This window comes from Manis javanica, chromosome 8 (assembly GCF_040802235.1).
Source record: "Manis javanica isolate MJ-LG chromosome 8, MJ_LKY, whole genome shotgun sequence".
In the NCBI taxonomy this organism is placed as follows: domain Eukaryota; kingdom Metazoa; phylum Chordata; class Mammalia; order Pholidota; family Manidae; genus Manis; species Manis javanica.
Window position 1 is genome coordinate 45,727,385 of NC_133163.1, and position 23,976 is coordinate 45,751,360.

At 39.1% G+C, this 23,976-nt stretch overlaps 1 long non-coding RNA gene across 6 annotated transcripts in view; it reads left to right on the plus strand.

Moving 5' to 3' along the window:
* Positions 1 to 23,976, plus strand: part of LOC108407677 (uncharacterized) — a 98,648-nt gene that overhangs the window by 36,435 nt on the left and 38,237 nt on the right. For 2 of the 6 annotated variants that reach the window (XR_012120508.1, XR_012120510.1), the window contains exon 5: positions 6,981 to 7,381. The exons of the other annotated variants lie outside the window; for them this stretch is intronic. This is a non-coding gene — a long non-coding RNA (uncharacterized lncRNA). Of the gene's footprint in view, positions 1 to 6,980; positions 7,382 to 23,976 lie in introns of those variants that run through there. 6 annotated transcript variants of the gene reach the window in all.

The window sequence follows — 23,976 nt, forward strand, 5'->3', positions numbered from 1 at the left end:
TTCTGTTTGCTAACTTTGAGAGCCTCTCATGTCATACTTTCTCTGATATACCATCTGTGTATGAAAGTCCCAGGTGGGGGCTCGTAAAGAGGTTTCATGAAAACATGGCTGAGAAGTCCCGTATTCAGGTTGACCATCAACTGTGCACAGCCAAATCCCCCACTCTCAAGACCCTAATACCAAGTTCTCCCTATCACTAACAGCTTCCAACTGACGTCAGCAAGACTAAATATGCAAAGGAAATATGAGGCTCTTCATTCCCTGAGAACCAGGATATTTAGGTTGTGCAAATCCCTGAACCCTAAAATGGATTTAATCAGTCCAATTCACATCATAAATATCATGTTGCAAGGACACACATGTGCTGGAACAGATAGAGAGATTTTATTTTAACTTTTAAATTTGCAAAATTATGCCCTGTAGGCCATCGATTTTTCTTGGACACTCCAGGGACTTCATGCCAAGAGGAATTCTTGAGGGACCTCATGCCAAGAGGAATTCTTACTCACATTGAATAAGTCTATGGTCTTTATGGAAAAGGAAATAGCTTCCCCTCTGTTATCAAAGACACCATGTTTCACCTGCGATTGGAATCTCCTAGGGGTTCTTCCTTGCCTCCATTTCCCCAGAGTATTCCAAACAATGGTCAGCTGATCTTGTGCAGGATCTATTTCTGTTTCCTCTTTTCTCCCTCCTGTCCCTTTCTCTGTCCTCCTTTCCTCTCCTCCTTCCTCCCTCCTTCTTCCCTTCCTCCTTCTTTCTTTCCTCTCTCTCTCCCTCCCCTCTTCTAAATAGCCTGTTCATATTTAATGATTCCCCACTGAACTTCATCTAAGTTTGGGAGAATAACTGAGGCTAGTTTTTTTAAATCAAACTTTTTATTTAGAAAGAATTGTAGATTCATATGCAGTTGTAAGCACCAATACACAGACATCCCCTGTACAATTTGCCCAGTTTCTACGTTGGAAGCAAAACTATTGTACAGTATCACAACGTGGATTTTGACATTATTTCAATGGGGAGACACAGGACATTTTTATCACCACAGGAATCTCTCATTTTGCCATTTTGGAGCTATGACTCACTATCCTCTCACCTCAATTGCCTCCTTAACTAATGATAACCTTAAATTGATTTCTACAGTTTTATCCTTTTGACAATTTATATAAATGGAATTGTGCAGTGTGTAAATTTAGAGGACTAGCTTTTTTCACTTAGCATAAATCTCTGGACATTGATCCAAGTTATTTCGTGTATTAGTAGTCTGTTGCTTTTTATTGCTGAATAATATTCCATGGTATGGATGTACCATAGTTTGTCTAACCATTCACCTGATGAAAGTTACCTGGGCTGTTTCCAGTTTTTGGCCATTATGAGTAAAGCTGCTATTAGCATTTGTGTATAGGTTTTTGTGTGAACATGTTTTCACTTCTCTGGGTAAATGCCCAGAAGTATAATTACCAAGTCATATGGTGGTTGCATGTTTAGTTTTTTAAGAAACTGCCAAGCTGTTTTGCAGAGTAGTTGTACCATTGTCCATTCCCATCAGCAAATGCAACAATTGTCTGCAATTGGTGTTGTCACTACTTCTCATTTTAGCCGTTCTGATAGATGTGTAATCTTATTATGGTTTTCATTTGTGTTTCCTTAATGGCTAATGAAGTTGAATACATTTTCATGTGCTTATTTGCCATCTGTATATTCTCTTCAATAAAATATCTTAATATCTTATGACCATTTTGTAATTGGATTTTTTTGACTCATGAATTTTGAGAGTTCTTTAGATTTTTTAGAAGCTAATCCTTTGTTGCTATGTGATCTGCAAATAGTCTCCCAGTTTGCAGCTTGTCTTTTTCTTCTTTTAACTCAAGCAGAGCAAGAGTTTTTGTTTTTGATGATGTTCAATTTATCTATTTTTCCTTTCAGAGATTATGCTTTTGGTGTCAAGTGTAAGAACTCTGCATAGCCCTATGTTCTGAAGATTTTTCCCATTTTTTCTAAAAGTTAAAAAATTTGTGGAGTTATAGTTTATATAGCTTATAAGTTATACATAAGTTATACATAAGCTTATACATAATTTATATGTATATTTTATCACTGTATGCATACCTTACATAACTTACATAGTCTATAGCTGTTGATATTTTGCAAGTTCAAATAAAGTGTAGAAACATCAGCACACTTTACATTGCTTTATCTTATGCCAGTTATAATGTAATTACCTTAAATATTTCCTCTTATAAAGTTACAACCACATAAGCCATTGTTACAATTTTTGCTTTCATCATCAAACAATTTAGAAAGCTCAAGAGGAAAAGGAAAGTCAATTACATTTATCCATATTTTTGCTTACTATGTTCTTTAGGGTTTCAAGTTTCCTATTTTTTAATCATTTCTTTTTAGTTTAAAGAATTTTCTTCAGGCATTGGTTTAGGTTAGGTGTGCTGGTGACAGATTCTCACAGTTTTCTTTCGTCTGAGAATGTCTTTATTTCTGACCCAGTAACGATCCCTCTTACAAACCACTAGCGTTTATTGATGGGAACAAATTACTCTAGTAGGCAAGTTCCCAGTCTCAGTGCCTACAAAAGCTACTTGCCTACTTGCTTCAGATCAGTTAAACTTGTAGTGAGTAAGCACTAGTAACCTGTAGTTCTGATTATGGAACTGAGGTGACAGATGGCTGGGACACATTTGTGGCTTTATGTAGATTCATACTTTTTATGTAACTGCTCAAGAATGCGTTTTACTTTAGTTCCTACATAGAAAGAATTAGAACAGAGGGTGAGCTACTGGAAAATGAAACCCTGAGCCCCACCATTTGTCATGATTTATTTGAGGCTATGCCTTTTCAGATGATAGTTGATTGCGAATTAAAGGCCTTCCTGACAAATTGATTCTCTTTTCTTTAAAGCCAGTTCTTTCTTTCCTATAGATAGTAAGGTCTGTCTATCTTTCATTCTGGAATTGAATTGCTGGAAATATGAACTTTCAAATATAATCAGAAGATACTCAAAAGGAATGAGTGGTGGTACCATAAATGTTTTTAAGAATAAATTCACATTTATGATACTCTGTAGCAGTCATTATATTAGTTTCCTTACATACATAACTCATTTAACTCTCAAAAAAGACTCCTGAAGTTCTCACAGCTATTAAGAGATGAACTCTAGGTTTGAATCTGGATCTGTGTCACTCAAATAAACATACTTTTTTCCTCCCACCCTCTGGTACCATCTCCAGCATTTTGCCCATTTGCTTGCAAAAGGTTATCTCCCCCATACCCTTTTTTTGGTGATTAACTATCTTCCATAACTTCCAATGCTACTACTGGAGTTGGGGATCCCAAATTTATAACTTCTGGACTAAATTCTAGACCTATTCAAAATGTCTGTGCAAGTACCAATGGCAGCTGAACTCACTATGTCCCAAATCAAACTGTGACTTCCACCCATGAAAAAGCAATCTCTTCTATTACTCCTAATAATGGAGCCACCATCTTTTCTGTCAGCAGTTCAAATGCTTTTTCTCCTCCCTTCCTGTGTCTATCTTTCCTTCTTTCAATAGTCTCTGAAGTTTATCATTTTTTCAGAGCCTAACATTCATATTGCTGCTATAGCATCCTACCAAGTCCACAGCTATATCTTCTCTCCTTGCATCTTATCTGAGACATTGATGCCAGATGTATCCTAATGTTTGCAAGTGATCTTACTATGCTTCTGCACTACAGATTTCAGTAGCTCCCCTCTGCCTATTGATTTATGTACAAAATCCTCAGTCTGCCTTCAAGCCTCACCGTAAAATGATGTCTGTTTATTTTTTCAGCCCAATCTCCAGCTACATTCTTACTGAACAATTCACATTCCATATACTCTGTGGTTTCTGCTTGACCCCTTCTCAATGCTATTCCATATTATTTACTTTTCAACAATGAATCCTATATATCCTTTAAAGCCCATCTCAAATGGAGCCTCTTTAAAAAAGCTTTTTCTGATTCCCCTAATGGAGGTCATCTTTCACTCCTTCAAAGACAATTCCTATTCAGCTTGCCTTTTATTTTAATTGTGGGACAGTCAGGAAGGCAAAAATAATGTCATTCTTTTTCATCGACTCTGCAGTACTAGATAATGTCTATTCCTAATAGGTCTTCAATATTTGCAGATCAGAGTTTTTTAAACAAATATTCAAGGATCAGGGGCCCTAGCACCAGGGGTCTAAACTGTTGGGTTCTGACTGACAAAGTGTACTCTTATTGAATCCTCCCCTATATCTTGATTCCTCTGCATAAAACATGTTACTGATGTGACAAAAAGGATATTAAGCACCCACCGAATGCTCTTCGTTCACTTGCCATCAAGATGAATCTTAAAGGTTGGGGAGGCTTCCCTACCAAAGCTAGTTTTCCTAGCATAAGCCAGTTACAGATAAAATTCCACAAGGATGTTCCTTAGTGGGATAATAGGCAAGCAATATTCTTTGAAATGTGATGGAATATATATATATATATATATCGACTGTGGGCATACTTGCTTTGGTAAAGGATGAAATATTTCTGAAAGAAAAATCCCATTAAAAAACTAAGTATTCCTGCTGTTTATAATAATGAAAGCTGTTAAAATAATTAAGTACTACCTTTGACTTTGTTTTTTAAGCTAGATGTGTTCCTTTAGATTTGGGAACTTTTCATCTGAAATAGGAGTATAAGGTTGGCTTATGACATTCTTATAGCGGTCTCTGTGGGCTCTACGGGGAGGAGCTGCGGACGTGGGAGCACGTGGGCCCAGTGCGCTCTGAGTTCTGGTGTGTAATTTTCAACTCACAGAACTATTTTTCTTGGAGAAGACAAGATGGATTTAGGATCTCTATAATATAGTAATTATACCCAATAAATAAAATAAAAACAACATCATGTAACTTGGACTTGGGAGTCTAAAACTGCAGAAAGATGCCAAGGAAGACCGTCATGGTGAAAAATCAGGGTGGCCAGCCATTCACTGTTGAGCCTGGAGATGAGAGTGTAATGAGTACAACTAATTCCCAGCTGTGGAAACAACAAATGATACCTTTTTGGCCAGCATACATTAAACACCAACATCCCAGTAATAAATTCTACAGGGTAGATTTAACCTTCACTAATATTCTTTTGTTCTCTGTTTTTTTCCCTTCCCTAAATATACCTTCCTTTCCCTTTATTAAGATTTACTGCTACTATTTCCATGTTAGAAGAGAAGGTTGTAAAATACACAGTTAAGAGAACAGTTGAGAGTCAGGCAAACCTGTTTTAAACTTGGCTCCACAATGTCCTGCGTCCCTTAAGCAAATAACCTAGTGAGGTTAGGTCCTAGTTTACTCAGATGTAAAGTGGGGAAAATAATCACGTAGCTCTCATAGTAGTGGGGGATTACATGAAATAATACATAGAACTTGGTATAGAGTAAGGACTCAATAAGTGACAGCTGCTGTTATTATTACTCTTAGTTGTTACTTATCTTTATATTTGTAATTGTAAGTAGTTTGGAATTAAAAGTCATTGGATTGGATCCTTCACACCTAAGGATCTACCTACTTGGTGTAGTTGCAGAGTTCCTGAAACTAGAAAGAATGAACGCACCCACCCACCCAGATGCATGCAAATTTAGCATACATAGTGGGTGGCAGAGGCCACATATGAGCCTCATTGAATGGAGGCTCATTCACCTAACCCACATTGCCTGGTGCCTAACATGTGCTAGACATTGTGTTGGTACAGGGACCCATGCCCCGGTTTGTTCACAGTCCATTTTGCAACCGAAATTCATTCATTTGAATGGTTCTCAATTTGTTTTTCTCAGATGACTATGGATGAATATATATAAGGTATCTGCTCACTCAGAATATCAATAAACTATTCTACATATATATGGTGTTGCTTGGATTAGGAGATTGAATTTAGAGTTCCCTGCTGGGCTTGTATCTTTGCAGGCAGGAAAGCTTCAGGGGTGAAGCCCAGGAACATGGTGGCCACTGTGAACAGGCCTGGCCCCTTGCCAGGAATAGGCCCGTTGTTCTCCTGCTGACCTCCTAGAAATGTGTGGTCCCACACCAGAGTTCCCATGCTTGCATCCTCTGGGGACACAGAGGCATGGCTGGCGTGGATGAGGTGTCCTGCTCTCTACATGTGTTCAGTGTCTCATATTGCAGAGAGAAAGGAGCTGGTGAAGCGTCATTAGCCTGTGTGCATATGAACAGCCAGCTGTAGCTTCACTGCAGTAAAGTGTTAATCTCCTTCTTCTGTTTTCATCTTACTAACCCACTGCATAAGGTACCACAAAATAAATTTATTAATTAAACATCCCACTCTCTAACTCTAAAGGAAGGCACTTAGAAAATGGAAAAATGTTCATTTGCAGCAGGGAAAAAAAAAGCCAGAGAATAATTTGAATCTTGAAACTTCTGCAGTTGGAACAACAATAAAAAGAGCAGAGATGACTATAAAATAGTCTGTTCTTGGCATTGCTTAATTGGCCTATTTGCTTTTCTGTCTCTGAAGCTGTCTTTAGTGACACCTACTGATAAGAGCCAATCAGAACCATGGCTGAATTCCTTCGGGCTGGACCTGCCAGCAAACTGCTCAGCCCTCCAGATGTTGCTGCTTTGTGAGAAATGAGAACTCAATAAACCAGGCTCACCCTTCCTCCTGGGGTGAATGCAAAGACAGGCAGATATGGAAAATCACTGCTCAGCACCATGAACAATGTACTCAAATGAGGGGTTGGGCCAGTTCTTATTTGTCTTGGTGGAACAGACGGCCATGGAGCCTAATGCAAGAATTTTGGCTGGCAACAGTTCAAAATGTGACTATACATTGAAATTGCTCAACAAAACAAGGCCTTTTCACTAGGGTTTAAACAAATAGGTGGAGGAACTTATGGACAGGGTTTAAATATGTATCACACGTGATTTTATTATGCTGAGCATTTCTCCACCTTTTGTGTTTTTCAGATTCCTTTCTTCTGTGTTACATAACAAATTAGAAAGATGCTGGAGTGAACAGCTTCATGGCACATCCTGTCAGTGAATAATCTTCAGTGAGCACTTGCAGTTCTGGGACTAGAACAAAATGAGCTAAAGCGAATTCGTTCTTGTCCTTCGGTCCAGAGTGTCCCAATCTTTCTTAGTACAGGACACACTTACGACCTTGCTGTAAAACAATAAGAAAATATATCACTATTCTTTTTCCTGTGCCTGTCCCTTGGCCAGCCATCTGTCCATCGAACTGTCCACTAGCATCTACATAACATGCACGCATACACTCCATAGACACCCAAATGCAAGGCCAACCTCAACATATAGAGGGACACCATTTCTCTCATGATAAAATCCCCAAACAAGCCTTTTGGCTTCCTTTAATATAAGTGTAATGGATATTAATAAATTAGATGTTTACTTATGGTACTTGATTTATTAATTTAATCTCACATATACTTATGATCACATCTTATATATACAGATATATTTTTTAGAACCAATTTTTTTGTGCTCACATCTGACATAGTAATTTCTGTTTGAAGCCTTCACATTGAGTCTTAGAGCCTGCCAAGCTGATCACTAGAGCTGTGTTTTGAGTGACCTAATACAGTTTTCTTGAGCCTGTTGCCATCACTTCTATTTCATTTTTTGAGTCTGAGTGTGTAACACTGCACTGCAAATTTTATCCCAGCCACATGTACCCATTTGCATAGTATTAGAGTTTTTCTTAATCACCTTGTGGGCTCCGTAATAGAACCAACGAAGTGAGCCTTGAAAGTCTCCGTAACATGACATCCAACATGTCAAACTGTCAAATATCCAGGAATAATGACTAAATCTATGGTTATTTTTTTTTCCTTCTAAAAATCTGCTCATCAGATGACTTCTACAAGCTTCCAAAACTAGCACTGGTTGAGGCCATTTCAGCCTAATAAACTCCATCCAGTGGTTTTGCTATTCAGAATAAAGTAATAGAGAAAGCATCCCCATGGTATAAGATACTTGGCAAATAATGTGAGGCAGCTCTTTTGTTTTTTTTTAAATTTGGTATCATTAACCTACAATTACATGAGGAACATTATGTTTACTAGACTCCCTCCTTCACCAAGTCCCCTCCGCAAACCCCATTACAGTCACTGTCCATCAGCATAGTAAGGTGCTGTAGAATCACTACTTGTCTTCTCTGTGTTGCACAGCCCTCCCCATGCCCACCCCCACATTACACATGCTAATCGTAATGCCCCCTTTCTTCTCTCCCCCCCACCCCCATTATCCTCCCTTCCCACCCATCCTCCCTAGTCCCTTTCCCTTTGGTAACTGTTAGTCCATTCTTGGATTCTGTGATTCTGATGCTGTTTTGTTCCTTCAGTTTTTTCTTTGTTCTTATACTCCACATATGAGTGAAATCATTTAGTTCTTGTCTTTCTCTCCCTGGCTTATTTTACTGAGCATAATACCCTCTAGCTCCATCCATGTTGTTGCAAATGGTAGGATTTGTTTTCTTCTTATGGATGAATAATATTCCATTGTGTATATGTACCACATCTTCTTTATCCATTCATCTACTGATGGACACTTAGGTTACTTCCATTTCTTGACTGTTGTAAATAGTGCTGCGATAAACATAGGGGTGCATATGTCTTTTTCAAACTGGGCTGCTGCATTCTTAGGGTAAATTCCTAGAAGTGGAATTCCTGGGTCAAATGGTATTTCTATTTTGAGCTTTTTGAGGAACCTCTGTACTGCTTTCCACAATGGTTGAACTAATTTACATTCCCACCAGCAGTGTAGGAGAGTTCCGCTTTCTCCACAACCTCGCCAACATTTGTTGTTGCTTGTCTTTTGGATGGTGGTGATCCTTACTGGTGTGAGGTGATATCTCATTGTGGTTTTAATTTGCATTTCTTTGATGACTAGCAATGTGGAGCATCTTTTCATGTGTCTGTTAACCATCTGAATTTCTTCTTTAGAGAACTGTCTATTCAGCTCCTCTGCCCATTTTTTAATTGGATTATTTGCTTTTTGTTTGTTGAGGTGCACAAGCTCTTTATATATTTGGATGTCAACCCTTTATCAGATCTGTCATTTATGAATATATTCTCCCATACTGTAGGATGCCTTTTCTTTCTATTGGTGGTGTCCTTGGCTGTTCAGAAGCTTTTCAGCTTGATATAGTCCCACTTGTTCATTTTTGCTTTTGTTTCCCTTGCCTAGGGAGATAAGTTCATGAAGAAGTTTCTCATGTTTATGTCCAAGAGATTTTTGCTTATGTTTTTTTCTAAGAGTTTTATGGTTTCATGACTTACATTCAGGTCTTTGATCCATTTCAAATTTGCTTTTTGTACGGGGTTAGGCAATGATCCTGTTTCATTCTCTTACATGTAGCTGTCCAGTTTTACTAACACCAGCTGTTGAAGAGGATGTTATTTCCCCATTGTACATCCATGGCTCCTTTATCATATATTAATCGACCATATATGTTTGGGTTAATGTCTGGACTCTCTATTCTGTTCCACTGGTCTGTAGGTCTGTTCTTGTGCCAGTACCAAACTCTCTTGATTACTGTGACTTTGTAGTATAGCTTGAAGTTGGGAAGCCAGATGTCCCCTGCTTTATTCTTCCTTCTCAGGATTGCTTTGCTTTGGCTATTCAGGGTCATCGGTGGTTCCATATGAATTTTAAAACTATTTGTTCCAGTTCATTGAAGAATGTTGTTGGTATTTTGATAGGCTTTGCTTTGAATCTGTAGACTGCTTTAGGCAGGATGGCCATTTGACAATATTAATTCTTCCTAGCCAAGAGCATGGAATGAGTTTCCATTTGTTAACATCTTCTTTAATTTCTCTTAAGAGTGTCTTATAGTTTTCAGTGTATAGGTCTTTCACTTCCTTGGTTAGGTTTATTCCTGGGTATTTTATTCTTTTTGATGCAATGGTGAATGGAATTGTTTTCCTGATTTCTCTTTGTATTATTTCATCATTAGTGTATAGGAAAGCAACAGATTTCTGTGTATTAATTTTGTATCCTGCAACTTTGCTGAATTCCGATATTAGTTCTAGTAGTTTTGGAGTGGAGTCTTTAGGGTTTTTTATGTACAATATCATGTCATCTGCAAATAGTGACAGTTTGACTTCCTCTTTACCAATCTGGATGCCTTGTATTTCTTTGTTTTGTCTGATTGCCATGAGTAGGACCTCCAGTACTATGTTGAATAACAGTGGGGTGAGTGGGCATCCCTGTCTCGTTCCTGATCTCAGAGGAAAAGCTTTCAGCTTCTCACTGTTCAGTATGATATTGGCTGTGAGTTTGTCATATATGGCGTTTATTATGTTGAGGTACTTGCCCTCTATACCCATTTTGTTGAGAGTTTTTATCATGAATGGATGTTGAGTTTTGTTGAATGTTTTTCAGCATCTATGCAAATGATCATGTGGTTTCTGTCCTTCTTTTTGTTGATGTGGTGAATGATGTTGATGGATTTTCGAATGATGTACCATCCTTGCATCCCTGAGATGAATCCCACTTGATCGTGGTGTATGATCCTCTTGATGTATTTTTTAATTTGATTAGCTAATATTTTGTTGAGCATTTTTGCAGCTATGTTCATCAGGGATATTGGTCTGTAATTCTCTTTTTTGGTGGGGTCTTTGCCTGGTTTAGTATTAGAGTGATGCTGGCTTCATAGAATGAGTTTGGGAGTAATCCCTCCTCTTCTATTTCTGGGAAAACTTTAAGGAGAATTGGTATTATGTCTTCTCTATATGTCTAATAAAATTAAGCAGTGATACCAACTTTACATTTCCCTGTATGGCCCCGGAAGATGACTGGTTAGCCAGAGACGGGTAAGATTCCTCAAGGGAGGAACAACCTAAGACAGGCACAGTCGCAGGGGGGCCATCAGGTGAGAATTTGGGGATCAACAGAGGTGAGGCTCAGAACCTCACCCCCCCTGCTTTGAGAGAAATCTTCTGCATCCGTGGATGTCTTGCTGCCCTTGTCTAGCCTGGATTAATACTTAGTCCATAGGCACACACCTGATCATCTGATCATCTACATTTGCCTTCTTACAGCACTAAACTATGTTTTCTACCTTTATCTTGCATCTACCTACCACTTCAGCATTTTATTAAAAATAAAAATAATAATAATAATAGAAATGTGGGATCAACATATAAATCAAGTACAAAAATCAAACGAATATTCATATTTGACCTGATTGTTTATAGGTCATATTGCATGATCAAAACCGAAAGTTTCTGTGATGACTGCCCTTGTACTGTTCACCATGTAAGAATTTATTCACTATGTAAGAATTCGTTCACCATGTAAGAACTTGTTCGTTATGCTTCAGAAGATTGGAGACTGACGAGAATTAGACTTGAGATGGATTAATGATTGTACATTGAGCGTTGACCCCCCTATACTGAATTTTATTGTTGTTAACAACCATTTGATCAATAAATATGAGAGATGCCCTCTCAAAAAAAAAAAAAAAAATTAAGCAGTGAATCCATCTGGACCAGGGGTTTTGTTCTTGGGTAGTTTTTTGATTACCGATTCCATTTCTTTGCTAGTAATTGGTGTGTTTAGATTTTCTGTTTCTTCCTCGGTCAGTCTTGGAAGGTTGAATTTTTCTAGGAAGTTGTCCATTTCTTCTAGGTTTTCCAGCTTGTTAGCATATAGATTTTCATAGTATTCTCTAATAATTTTTTGTATTTCTGTGGGGTCCTTCATGATTTTTCCTTTCTCATTTCTGGTTCTATTGATGTGTATATTCTCTTTTTCTCTTAATAACTCTGGCTAGGGGCTTATCTATTTTGTTTATTTTTTCAAAGAACCAGCTCTTGGTTTCATTGATTTTTTTCTATTGTTTTATTCTTCTCAATTTTATTTATTTCTTCTCTGATCTTTATTATGTCCCTCCTTCTGCTGACTTTGGGCCTCATGTGTTTTTCTTTTTTCAATTTCAATAATTGTGACTTTAGACTATTCATTTGGAATTGTTCTTCCTTCTTTAAATAGGCCTGGATTACTATATACTTTCCTCTTAGAACTGCCTGCACTGTGTCCCACAGAAGTTGGGGCTTTATGCTGTCATTGTCATATGTCTCCATATATTGCTTGGTCTCACTTTTAATTTGTTCATTGATCCATTGATTATTTAGAAGCATGTTGTTAAGCCTCCATGTGTTTGTGAGCCTTTTTGTTTTCTTTGTACAATTCATTTCTAGTTTTGTGCCTTTGTGGTCTGAAAAGTTGATTGGTAGAATTTCAATCTTTTTGAATTTACTGAGTCTCTTTTTGTGGCCTAGTATGTGGTCTATTCTGGAAAATATTCCATGTGCACTTGAGAAGAATGTGTATCCTACTACTTTTGGGTGTAGAGTTCTGTAGATGCCTGTTAAGTCCATATGTTCTAGTGTGTTGTTCAGTGCCTCTTTGTGCTTACTTATTTTCTCTCTGGTGGATCTGTCCTTTGGAGTGAGTGGTGTGTTGAATCACCTAGAATGAATGCATTGCATTCTATTTCCTCCTTTAATTCTGTTAGTATTTGTTTCACATATGTTGGTGCCCCTGTATTGGGTGCATATATATTTATAATGGTTATATCCTCTTGTTGGACTGACCCCTTTATCATTATGTAATGTCCTTCTTTATCTCTTGTTACTTTCTTTGTTTTGAAGTCTATTTTGTCTGATACAAGTACTGAAACACCTGCTTTTTTCTCCCTATTGTTTGCATGAAATATCTTTTTCCATCCCTTGACTTTTAGTCTGTGCATGTCTTTGGGTTTGAGGTGAGTCTCTTGTAAGCAGCATATAGATGGGTCTTTCTTTTTTATCCATTCTATTAGTCTTTGTCTTTTGATTGGTGCATTCAGTCCATTTACATTTAGGGTGATTATTGAAAAATATGTACTTATTGCCATGGCAGGCTTTAGATTCGTGGTTACCAAAAGGTTCCAGGGTAGCTTCTTTACTATCTAGCCATCTACCTTAACTCTCTCATTAAGCTATTATAAACTCAGTCTGATGTTTCTTTATTTCTCTCTCTTCTTATTCCTCCTCTTCCATTCTTTATATGTTAGGTGTTTTATTCTTTACTCTTTTGTGTTTCCTTTGACTGCTTCTGTGAGTAGTTGATTTTATTTATTTCCTTTTAGTTCATATTTGGTTGTTCTGCTTTCTTTGGTGTGATTTTATTTTCTCTGTTGTCGTCTGTTTAGCCTTAGGAGTGCTCCATCCAGAGCAGTCCCTTTAAAATATCCTGTAGAGGTGGTTTATGGGAGGCAAATTCCCTCAACTTTTGTTTGTCTGGGAATTGTTTAATGTCTCTTTCATATTTAAATGATGATCGTGGTGGATACAGTATTCTGGTTCAAGGCCCTTCTGTTTCATTGCATTAAATATATCATGCCATTCTCTTCTGGCCTGTAAGGTTTCTGTTGAAAAGTCTGATGATAGCCTGATGGGTTTTCCTTTGTAGGTAACCTTTTTTCTCTCTCTGGCTTTCCTTTAATACTCTGTCCTTGCCTTTGATTTTTGCCATTTTAATTATTATATGTCTTGGTGTTGTCCTCCTTGGTTCCCTTCTGTTGGGAGTTCTGTGTGCATCCATGGTCTGAGAGACTATTTCCTCCCCCAGCTTGGGGAAGTTTTCAGCAATTATTTCTTCAAAGACACTTACTGTCCCTTTTTCTCTCTCTTCTTCTTCTGGTACTCCTATAAAGCGGATATTGTTCCGTTTGGATTGGTCACACATTTCTCTTAATATTCTTTCATTCCTAGAGATCCTTTTATCTCTCTCTGCCTCAGCTTCTCTGTATTCCTGTCTCTGATTTGTATTCTATTAATGGCCTCTTGCACCTCATCCAGTCTGCTCTTAAGTCCTTCCAGAGACTGTTTTATTTCTGTAGTCTCCCTCCCTACTTGCTCCTTTAGCTCTTGCATATTTCTCTGCAGATCCATCAGCATGGTTATGACCTTTATTTTGAATTCTTTTTCAGGAATATTGGTTAAATCTATCTCCCTAGGCCCTCTCTCAGGGGTTGTCTGGGTAATTCTGCACTGGGCCAAATTCTTCTGCCTCTTCATGGCGATAGAGGTAGCTGTAGGTAGGTACCATGTGTGTCAGCTGGGAAAACAATGTCCTTTCCTGTTTGCTGTTTGCCTTGCCCTTTTTCACTGCCTATTCAGTTACCCGCACTCCTGGAATAGCCTCTGGATTAATCCCATAAGTTGCCATGGGCGGGGTCACCATCAGGGTAGCCTAGAGCCCTGCAGGGAGTGGCAGGTGCACTGGGTGTGCTCTCCTGTGAGAATGGTGCCCCTTTGCGACTTGCCCCAGTTTCTTCTGCCTGCACCCGGCAGCTGCGCGTTGGCAGCGAACTTTGGGTCTGGCCCAAGAAGCTTCACACTGGGAGGAGATTCTGGGCTGTTACTGGGGGCATGGCTGCTCCCAGGCTGTTCCGCTGGCACTGCGGGAACGTGCGGCCGCTCTCCAGCTGCTCAACTGCTGCTGCTCTCCAGCTGCTCAACTGCTGCTCCCAGGCCATTTGGCTGCTGCCGCCCCCGGCTCACATGACCATTCCCTGCCACGGTACTGTGCTGCTGTGTCGGGGGCCGTGCCAGCTGGAGGAATGATCAGCAGGCTGCTTATCGCCACAAGGGGCTTCAGGGCTGTGCTACCACCCAGGGGGTAGGGCCTCTGGAGTTCCCTGGGATTCCCAGCTGCTGGGCTGAGTGTGCTGGGATGATTCCATCCAGCTTTGAGGTCTCTGTCCCTTTAATACTTTCAAAAAGCACTCGCTTTTCTTTTGTCCCAGGGGAGCTGGTTGTGGGGACCCACTCGCAGATTTTGCTTTTTCATTTCTCTAACATCCAGTGCACCGTGCACTGTGTGCCTGTGCTCCCGGTGCAGATTACTAGAGCTGGTTGTTTAGCAGTCCTGGGCTTTCACTCCTTCCCTGCTCTGACTCCTTTCCTCCCACCGGGGAGCTGGGGTTGGGGGAGCTCTCAGGACCTGCCAGGCTGCGGCTTGTATCTTACCCCCTTCATGAGATGCTGAGTTCTCACAGATGTGGATATAGCCTAGGTGTTGAACTGTATCCACTGGTCTCTCTTTTAAGAATAGTTGTATTTGCTGTATTTTCAACAATATATATGGTTTGGGGAGGAGATTGCCACTGCCCTACTCATGCCTCCATCTTGGGTCCTCTCCGAGGCAGCTCTTTTTAGCGAGAAAATATTTTAGGGGAACTGCGTAATAATCAGGCATATTCAGTATATTGAGATATTACTTACCTTGTGCCATCTCTTCTTCCTGTTGTGCCTACTATCACATCCACACCCCAGTTCCCCACTCACAAGTTGGTGGAGGAATTATTACTCTGTAAGGATGACTTCATGCCCCACAGAGTTAGGAGATAGTGGTGAAGAACACAAATCAGTGCATCAGATGTTTGTTGCCTAGGGGATCAGAGCCTCCTCAGATGATTTCACAACAGGACAGATGTAGAGCACAACAGACAAGCAAGTGTGTGACAATGGTGGTGTGCTTGCTGATCTACACCGCCGACATTTAGGTGGACTGCTGAGTGATGGGCTTCTGGTTTCAGGTGACTGAATGTCTGAGAAAGTTGTTGGAATGAGGGAAAAACATCTCCTTTTTGGTTTAACCCTGGAGGACTTGGTGAAGGAAGAGGGATTTTGCTTTGAGATGTTAGATTGGGTAAACTGTTGTAGAGTAAGTAACTAGGAGGCAGTATTTGAGAATGGTTAGGGAAAAGCTCAAATGGGCTAATATGGTAGCCGGTTAAAACAAAGCAGAGGCTCTCACAAGAAGGAGAGAGCTGGTGACTTCACGTTGGTAGCTGGTAGACATTTCAAACTAATGGACAGGGAAGTGGGAACATTTGCTGGCTCAAAGAAGGGGAAGTGAATTTATAATGATAGGTAAGAAGAAAGATGGCTATTGTAATAAAATGTCATGTTGGTTCAAGGTGAGTGCTGAAGGCCAGGGGAGAGGAGAGAACTGTCATCCATCTTGGAAAGAGATGATGAGACAGGATGTCAAGGATTCAGACTAATATTTTCACCTAAGGTTCTGACTTGGGGAAAAGGGTAGCAGGCAAGGATATGAGTGGCATTTATGTTCCAAAATTAGGTTGTACTTTTCACATACTCGTGTGACTGGGCTCATTCAAATTGCTTCTATTTATTTGTAAATACTTTGGAAATCAGATGCTCAAGTCCTAGAATGTAGTCAGGCATTGGCTGTTAACCATTTTATTAGTCATAAGCACTGAGGATGTACTTGATACATGTTTGTTAAGCCCAATTGTATGCGTGGCTCTATACAATAAACAAACAGATCCAACTATCATATATGTAAATCAAATATTGGTATTGCTGATTAGTGTGTTTAGGTAACTTCCTGTTCCTTGCACCTGGGTTTTCCACATCTGTGACCACTATTACTACCAACAAGGAGAGCAAGACCCAGAGCAGTTGGGCATCTCACCAAGGTTTACACCCCTAGTGTGCGAACAGGGAAGTGGAACACAGATCACTCCAAAGTCCTTCTCCCACCTCACCCTAAATTGCTTCTGTAATTTATATATATATATACACAGAGTTGACTTTTTGAAATAGGACTCAATTAATTATTATGAACTTTTACAGATGAGGAATTATAAGAAGTAGAAACATTTATTTCTAGTTGCACATATTTTATATTATTCTTATTTTATGTAACAATGTTGTCTATTTTCAGAGATTCAGTTTGATGAAAAGAAAAACCCCAGGTTATTACCTAATATGGACCTGATTTTTTATCCTGTCCCTCTATCATTGTCTAGATTTGTAACATTGGGAAAATACTTAACCTCCAAGCTTGTACCTGTAAAATGGACATAATGATACTCATCTTTTAGGAATAATGATATTCATCATCCAAAAAAAAGAAAACAGACCAGTTGAAAGGTGAAACAAAAAAACCAATTGACAGGAATTGTTGGGTTTGGCTAGAGAGGGAATAGGAGCATGGAATAATCAGATTCCCAGATTTTGAACTTGTATGATTAGGAAAATGTTTATACCACCAGCACAAATATTGAGAGACCAGAAGGGGAAGGAGGAATTGACATATTGAGATGCGAAAAATATATATAGATGGAACTGTCCATTATGCAGATGAAAATGACCATCGAGCTTTGTAAAAGTGTCAGAATTATGTGTTTATCAGTGTAGAGCTGAGGGTTACGTGGAGTAGATGAGATTTCTAAAGTGTGAAGTGAAAAAAGAAAACAAGAACAAAATTTTGGAGAACACACTGATTTAGAGACAGAGATGAAAGTGGAGCTAGAGAAGGAGACAGAGGAACAATGGTTGGAGTAGTAAAGAACCAGAATAAGGAGTACCATGGAGGCAAAAGAGGGCCTGGATTTAAGGCGTTTAAGTCATCTATGTCATGTGACAGAAGGGTTAAGGAAAGTCTAGGTAGGGTGCTGGATATTAAAGCCATTAAGGGCAGTAGACTTGAATAAGATGAAGAGGAAAAACGCATCCAGATAATAACTGCAGTTAGGAGGTTGAGAACATATTGGAAGATTAGTAGAAATTTGAAACTCATGAATAGGATGGCAAAAGTGGACAGGGTGTATTTCAATAGGGTTTGCTGAATGAATGTGGGGCAAAATCAAGGTCTGAAGCTCTAGAAAGGGAGGTGGGGACAGCTGGAACAGACTACAGATAGAAGCAGCTAATCTGTGCACTGTGGAAGAAATGTCAGCTAGAGAAATCAGCATGACATAGAGGAAACAGCATTAGAAAAGTGGACAGCCGGTGGAGCAGGAACTCCACATGATGCTATGCCCAAGTTTGGTAGATACCTGGATATGGAGGAACTGGCAAGGGGAAGTATCTGACTGAGCCTCAGAGAACTGATAGCAGAGGAGGAGGTGGCAGTGCAAGATCACCCAGGAGCAGGTGTGGATAACAGGTGATGGGGTCGTCCATCACTGGCAAACCAGCTGAGGGCATGCATTTGGGAAAGAGTGACAGTGTGACTTGTTCTGATATAATGGTCAGAAATTTGAGACAGCTATACTCTGCAGGTTTACCTCTCCAGCTATTAAGCCTTTCTGTAAACGTTGTTCTCCCAGTTTCAGGGCACAGGATGCAGGAGGGAACAGTTGTCATATACAGTGCTACAGATTTTTGCTTTTACTGGGCATAGGACTTAAAATGGTTCTCAAAGAACTTTTGCTGGATGACAGATTAGAGGGTTCTTTGAATAACTTACTTTCTGGGATTTTGTCTGTGGGATTAAAAATATGATTGCAGATGGTCTGGCAAAATGTGGAGACAGACTGGATAGAAAGAATGTAGAAAATAGGCAGGTGTGTGATTATTTTAAGGACTGAGAAGTTAGAGGATATCATTGAAAGGAATAGGTATGGTTAAGGAATTTGGAGACAGAAAGAGGGAAAGATAATTAGGAATTTGTGTGGGGGGGGCATTTCCTTTTTGACTCTAGAACATGATGTTCTATAACAGTTTTCATAATTTGAATATCACCTTCACAATTTTTATCCCTTATCTGTGTGCCATCTGCACTCTTATTTACTTAATATTTCTTTGATAAATCATTAAAAAAATCATAAGTAGTTCTTTTTTTTTTTGAGAGGGCATCTCTCATATTTATTGATCAAATGGTTGTTAACAACAATAAAATTCTGTATAGGGGGGTCAATGCTCAATGCACAATCATTAATCCATCTCAAGCCTAACTCTCATCAGTCTCCAATCTTCTGAAGCATAACGAACAAGTTCTTACATGGTGAACGAATTCTTACATAGTGAATAAGTTCTTACATGGTGAACAGTACAAGGGCATTCATCACAGAAACTTTCGGTTTTGATCACGCATTATGAACTATAAACAATCAGGTCAAATATGAATATTCGTTTGATTTTTATACTTGATTTATATGTGGATCCCACATTTCCCCTTTATTATTATTATTATTTTTATTTTTAATAAAATGCTGAAGTGGTAGGTAGATGCAAGATAAAGGTAGAAAACATAGTTTAGTGTTGTAAGAGAGCAATTGTAGATGATCATGTGTGTGCCTGTAGACTATGTGCTAATCCAAGCTAGACAAGGGCAATAAAACATCCACGAATGCAGAAGATTTCTCTCAAAACAGGGGGGGTGAGGTTCTGAGCCTCACCTCTGTTGATCCCCAATTTCTCACTTGATGGCCCGCCTGTGACTGTGCCTGTCTTAGGTTGTTCCTCCCTTGAGGAATCTTACCCGTCTCTGGCTAACCAGTCATCTTCCGGGGCCATACAGGGAAATGTAAAGTTGGTAAGTGAGAGAGAAGCCATATTGTTTGAAAAGGTTAGCTTTTTACTTCTTTGCAGATTTATGCCCTGTGGCTTCTATGCCCAGCACTTGTCTCGAGGTATCTTTACCACCTGGAGGTATTATCATACCCGGTAAATTCGATATGAGGCACGAATTCTATTTAAGGGTTGTAATTAGGAAGGAAGAAGAAAAGCTATAGAGGTAGCATATGGAAGAAAATATGGGAGGATAGATTGTTTCTTTGACATTTCTTCTTGTAGAGTACCTTAAGTATGTATAGGCTTTAAACTACTAACTAACTTGCGCACACATATTAACATAATAGGAATATGGTGACATAAACAAAGCAAATTTATAATTACCAGCCATCTCCAGTGAAGCCAAGAAAACCATTTAGGCACCCTAGGCATTTGTGAAAATTTGTCTATGATATGATGGATATTGTCCAACTGTATTTGAACAGTCTGAGAGAAATCAGACAAATTAAAGCAACCCATTTCTGGGATCTGTTCACATCCCATATGTTCTTTTAACTGTAGATAGTCTATAGTCATAAGATTTTGGAGTGCTACAACTTGCACCCCTCCCAACTCCTGGTTGAGTTCCAACAGTACAGATCCGGTCAAATTCATTGTCTCACTGTATGCACATGCCAGCCTAGACATCTCCCTCCTCATTCCTATGGCAAGTCCAGGAAATGGTGGGGTGGACGCAGCCACAACCGCAGCATCACCCGGATCCCTGTGGAGGCTTTTTGATGATCATCCTCCGGCACGAGTCCTCCAGAGAGTGCTGATGCCGGAAGCTCCTCCTCATATTGTATCTTAGTTCATTTTCTGGGTATCCAAGCTAGGCCTTGATCTTCTGCATAGAAACAAACAGACCCTTTGCCCACACTTTGACATGTCCTCTACACCACTGTGTAGAACTCATTGGAGGTCAGCACATAGGAGGTGCTTTTTTTTTTTTTTTATTAAGAGTAAGGCATATTATCAGAAAAGAGTACCTCCATAGCTGATCATCTGACACCCTTTAAGTGATCAAAATTAAGGATATTTAAAGCATGCGTTAATCTTTGATTTACCAATAGTTTTATCCTATCAAGGAGTAATCCCCCTTTTCTTTCTTTCTTTTTTTTTTTAATCTTTAATCTACACTTACATGAAGAATACTATGTTTACTATGCTCTCCCCTATATCAGGTCCCCCCTAAAAACCACATTACGGTTACTGTCCATCAGCATAGCAAAATGTTGTAGAATCACTACTTGTCCTCTCTGTGTTGTATAGCTCTCCCTCCCCTTTCTCCCTCCACCCCATGCACGCTAATTTTAATACCCCCCTTCTTCTTCTCCCCCCTTATCCCTCCCTGCCCACCCTTCCTCCCCAGTTCCTTTCCCTTTGGTACCTGTTAGTCCATTTTTGGGTTCTGTAATTCTGCTGCTGTTTTGTTCCTTCAGTTTTTCCTTTGTTCTTATACTCCTCAGATGAGTGAAATCATTTGGTATTTCTCTTTCTCCGCTTGGCTTATTTCACTGAGCATAATACTCTCCAGCTCCATCCATGTTGCTGCAAATGGTTGGATTTTTCCACTTCTTATGGCTGAGTAGTATTCCATTGTGTATATGTACCACATCTTCTTTATCCATTCATCTACCGATGGACATTTAGGTTGCTTCCAATTCTTGGCTATTGTAAATAGTGCTGCAATAAACATAGGGGTGCATCTGTCTTTCTCAAACTTGATTGCTGCGTTCTTAGGGTAAATTCCTAGGAGTGGAATTCCTGGGTCAAATGGTAGGTCTGTTTTGAGCATTTTGATGAACCTCCATACTGCTTTCCACAATGGTTGAACTAATTTACATTCCCACCAGCAGTGTAGGAGGGTACCCCTTTCTCCACAGCCTCGCCAACATTTGTTGTTGTTTGTCTTTTGGATGGCAGCTATCCTTACTGGTGTGAGGTGATACCTCATTGTAGTTTTAATTTGCATTTCTCTGATAATTAGCGATGTGGAGCATCTTTTCATGTGTCTGTTGACCATCTGTATTTCTTTTTTAGAGAACTGTCTGTTCAGTTCCTCTGCCCATTTTTTAATTGGGTTATTTGTTTTTTGTTTGTTGAGGTGTGTGAGCTCTTTATATATTCTGGACGTCAAGCCTTTATCGGATCTGTCATTTTCAAATATATTCTCCCATACTGTAGGGCTCCTTTTTGTTCTATTGATGGTGTCTTTCGCTGTACAGAAGCTTTTCAGCTTAATGTAGTCCCACTTGCTCATTTTTGCTGTTGTTTTCCTTGCCTGGGGAGACATGTTCAAGAAGAGGCCACTCATGTTTATGTCTAAGAGGTTTTTGCCTATGTTTTTTTCCAAGAGTTTAATGGTTTCATGACTTACATTCAGGTCTTTGATCCATTTTGAGTTTACCTTTGTATATGGGGTTAGAGAGTGGTCCAGTTTCATTCTCCTACATGTAGCTGTCCAGTTTTGCCAGCACCATCTGTTGAAGAGACTGTCATTTTGCCATTGTATGTCCATGGCTCCTTTATCAAATATTAATTGACCATATATGTTTGGGTTAATTTCTGGAGTCTCTAATCTGTTCCACTGGTCTGTGGCTCTGTTCTTGTGCCAGTACCAAATTGTCTTGATTACTATGGCTTTGTAGTAGAGCTTGAAGTTGGGGAGTGAGACCCCCCCTACTTTATTCTTCCTTCTCAGGATTGCTTTAGCTATTTGGGGTCTTTGGTGTTTCCATATGAATTTTTGAATTATTTGTTCCAATTCATTGAAGAATGTTGCTGGTAATTTGAGAGGGATTGCATCAAATCTGTACATTGCTTTGGGCAGCATGGTCATTTTGATGATATAAATTCTTCCTAGCCATGAGCATGGGATGAGTTTCCATTTATTAGTGTCCCCTTTAGTTTCTCTTAAGAGTGACTTGTAATTTTCAGTGTATAGGTCTTTTACTTCTTTGGTTAGGTTCATTCCTAGGTATTTTATTCTTTTTGATGCAATGGTGAATGGAATTGTTTTCCTGATTTCTCTTTCTATTGGTTCATTGTTAGTGTATAGGAAAGATACAGATTTCTGTGTGTTAATTTTGTATCCTGCAACTTTGCTGTATTCCGATATCAGTTCTAGTAGTTTTGGAGTGAAGTCTTTAGGGTTTTTTATGTACAGTATCATATCATCTGCAAATAGTGACAGTTTAACTTCTTCTTTACCAATCTGGATTCCTTGTATTTCTTTGTTTTGTCTGATTGCCATGGCTAGGACCTCCAGTACTATGTTAAATAACAGTGGGGAGAGTGGGCATCCCTGTCTGGTTCCCGATCTCAGAGGAAATGCTTTCAGCTTCTCACTGTTCAGTATAATGCTGGCTGTGGGTTTCTCATATATGGCCTTTATTATGTTGAAGTACTTGCCCTCTGTACGTATTTTGCTGAGAGTTTTTATCATGAATGGATGTTGAATTTTGTCAAATGCTTTTTCAGCATCTATGGAGATGATCATGTGGTTTTTGTCTTTCTTTTTGTTGATGTGGTGGATGATGTTGAGGGATTTTTGAATGTTTTACCATCCTTGGATCCCTGGGATGAATCCCACTTGTTCATGGTATATGATCCTTTTGATATACTGTTGAATTCTGTTTGCTAATAATTTATTGAGTATTTTTGTATCTACATTCATCAGGGATATTGGTCTGTAATTTTCTTTTTTGGTGGGGTCTTTGCTTGGTTTTGGTATTAGGGTGATGTTGGCTTCATAGAATGAGTTTGGGAGTATTCCCGCTTCTTGTATTTTGTGGAACACTTTAAGGAGAATGGGTATTATGTCTTCTCTGTGTGTCTGATAAAATTCCGAGGTAAATCCGTCCGGCCCCGGGGTTTTGTTCTTGGGTAGTTTTTTGATTAACGTTTCAATTTCTTTGCTCGTAATTGGTTTATTTAACTTTTGTGTTTCTTCCTTGGTCAGTCTTGAGAGGTTGTATTTTTCTAGGAAGTTGTCCATTTCTTCTAGGTTTTCCAGCTTGTTGGCATATAAGTTTTCATAGTAGTCTTTAATAATACTTTGTATTTCTGTGGAGTCTGTTGTGATTTTTCCATTCTCATTTCTGATTATGTTGATTTGTGTTGATTCTCTTTTTCTCTTAATAAGTTTGGCTAGAGGCTTATCTACTTTGTTTATTTTCTCAAAGAACCAGCTCTTGGTTTCGTTGATTTTTGCTATTGTTTTATTCTTCTCAACTTTGTTTATTTCTTCTCTGATCTTTATTATGTCCCTCCTTCTGCTGACTTTAGGCCTCATTTGTTCTTCTTTTTCCAGTTTCGATAATTGTAATGTTAGACTATTCATTTGGGATTGTTCTTCCTTCTTCAAGTGTGCCTGGATTGCTATATACTTTCCTCTTAAGACTGCTTTCGCTGCGTCCCACAGAAGTTGGGGCTTAGTGTTGTTGTTGTCATTTGTTTCTTTATATTCCTTGATCTCTATTTTGATTTGTTCATTGATCCATTGATTATTTAGTAGCATGTTGTTAAGCCTCCATGTGTTTGTGAGCCTTTTTTTTTTCTTTGTAGAACTTATTTCT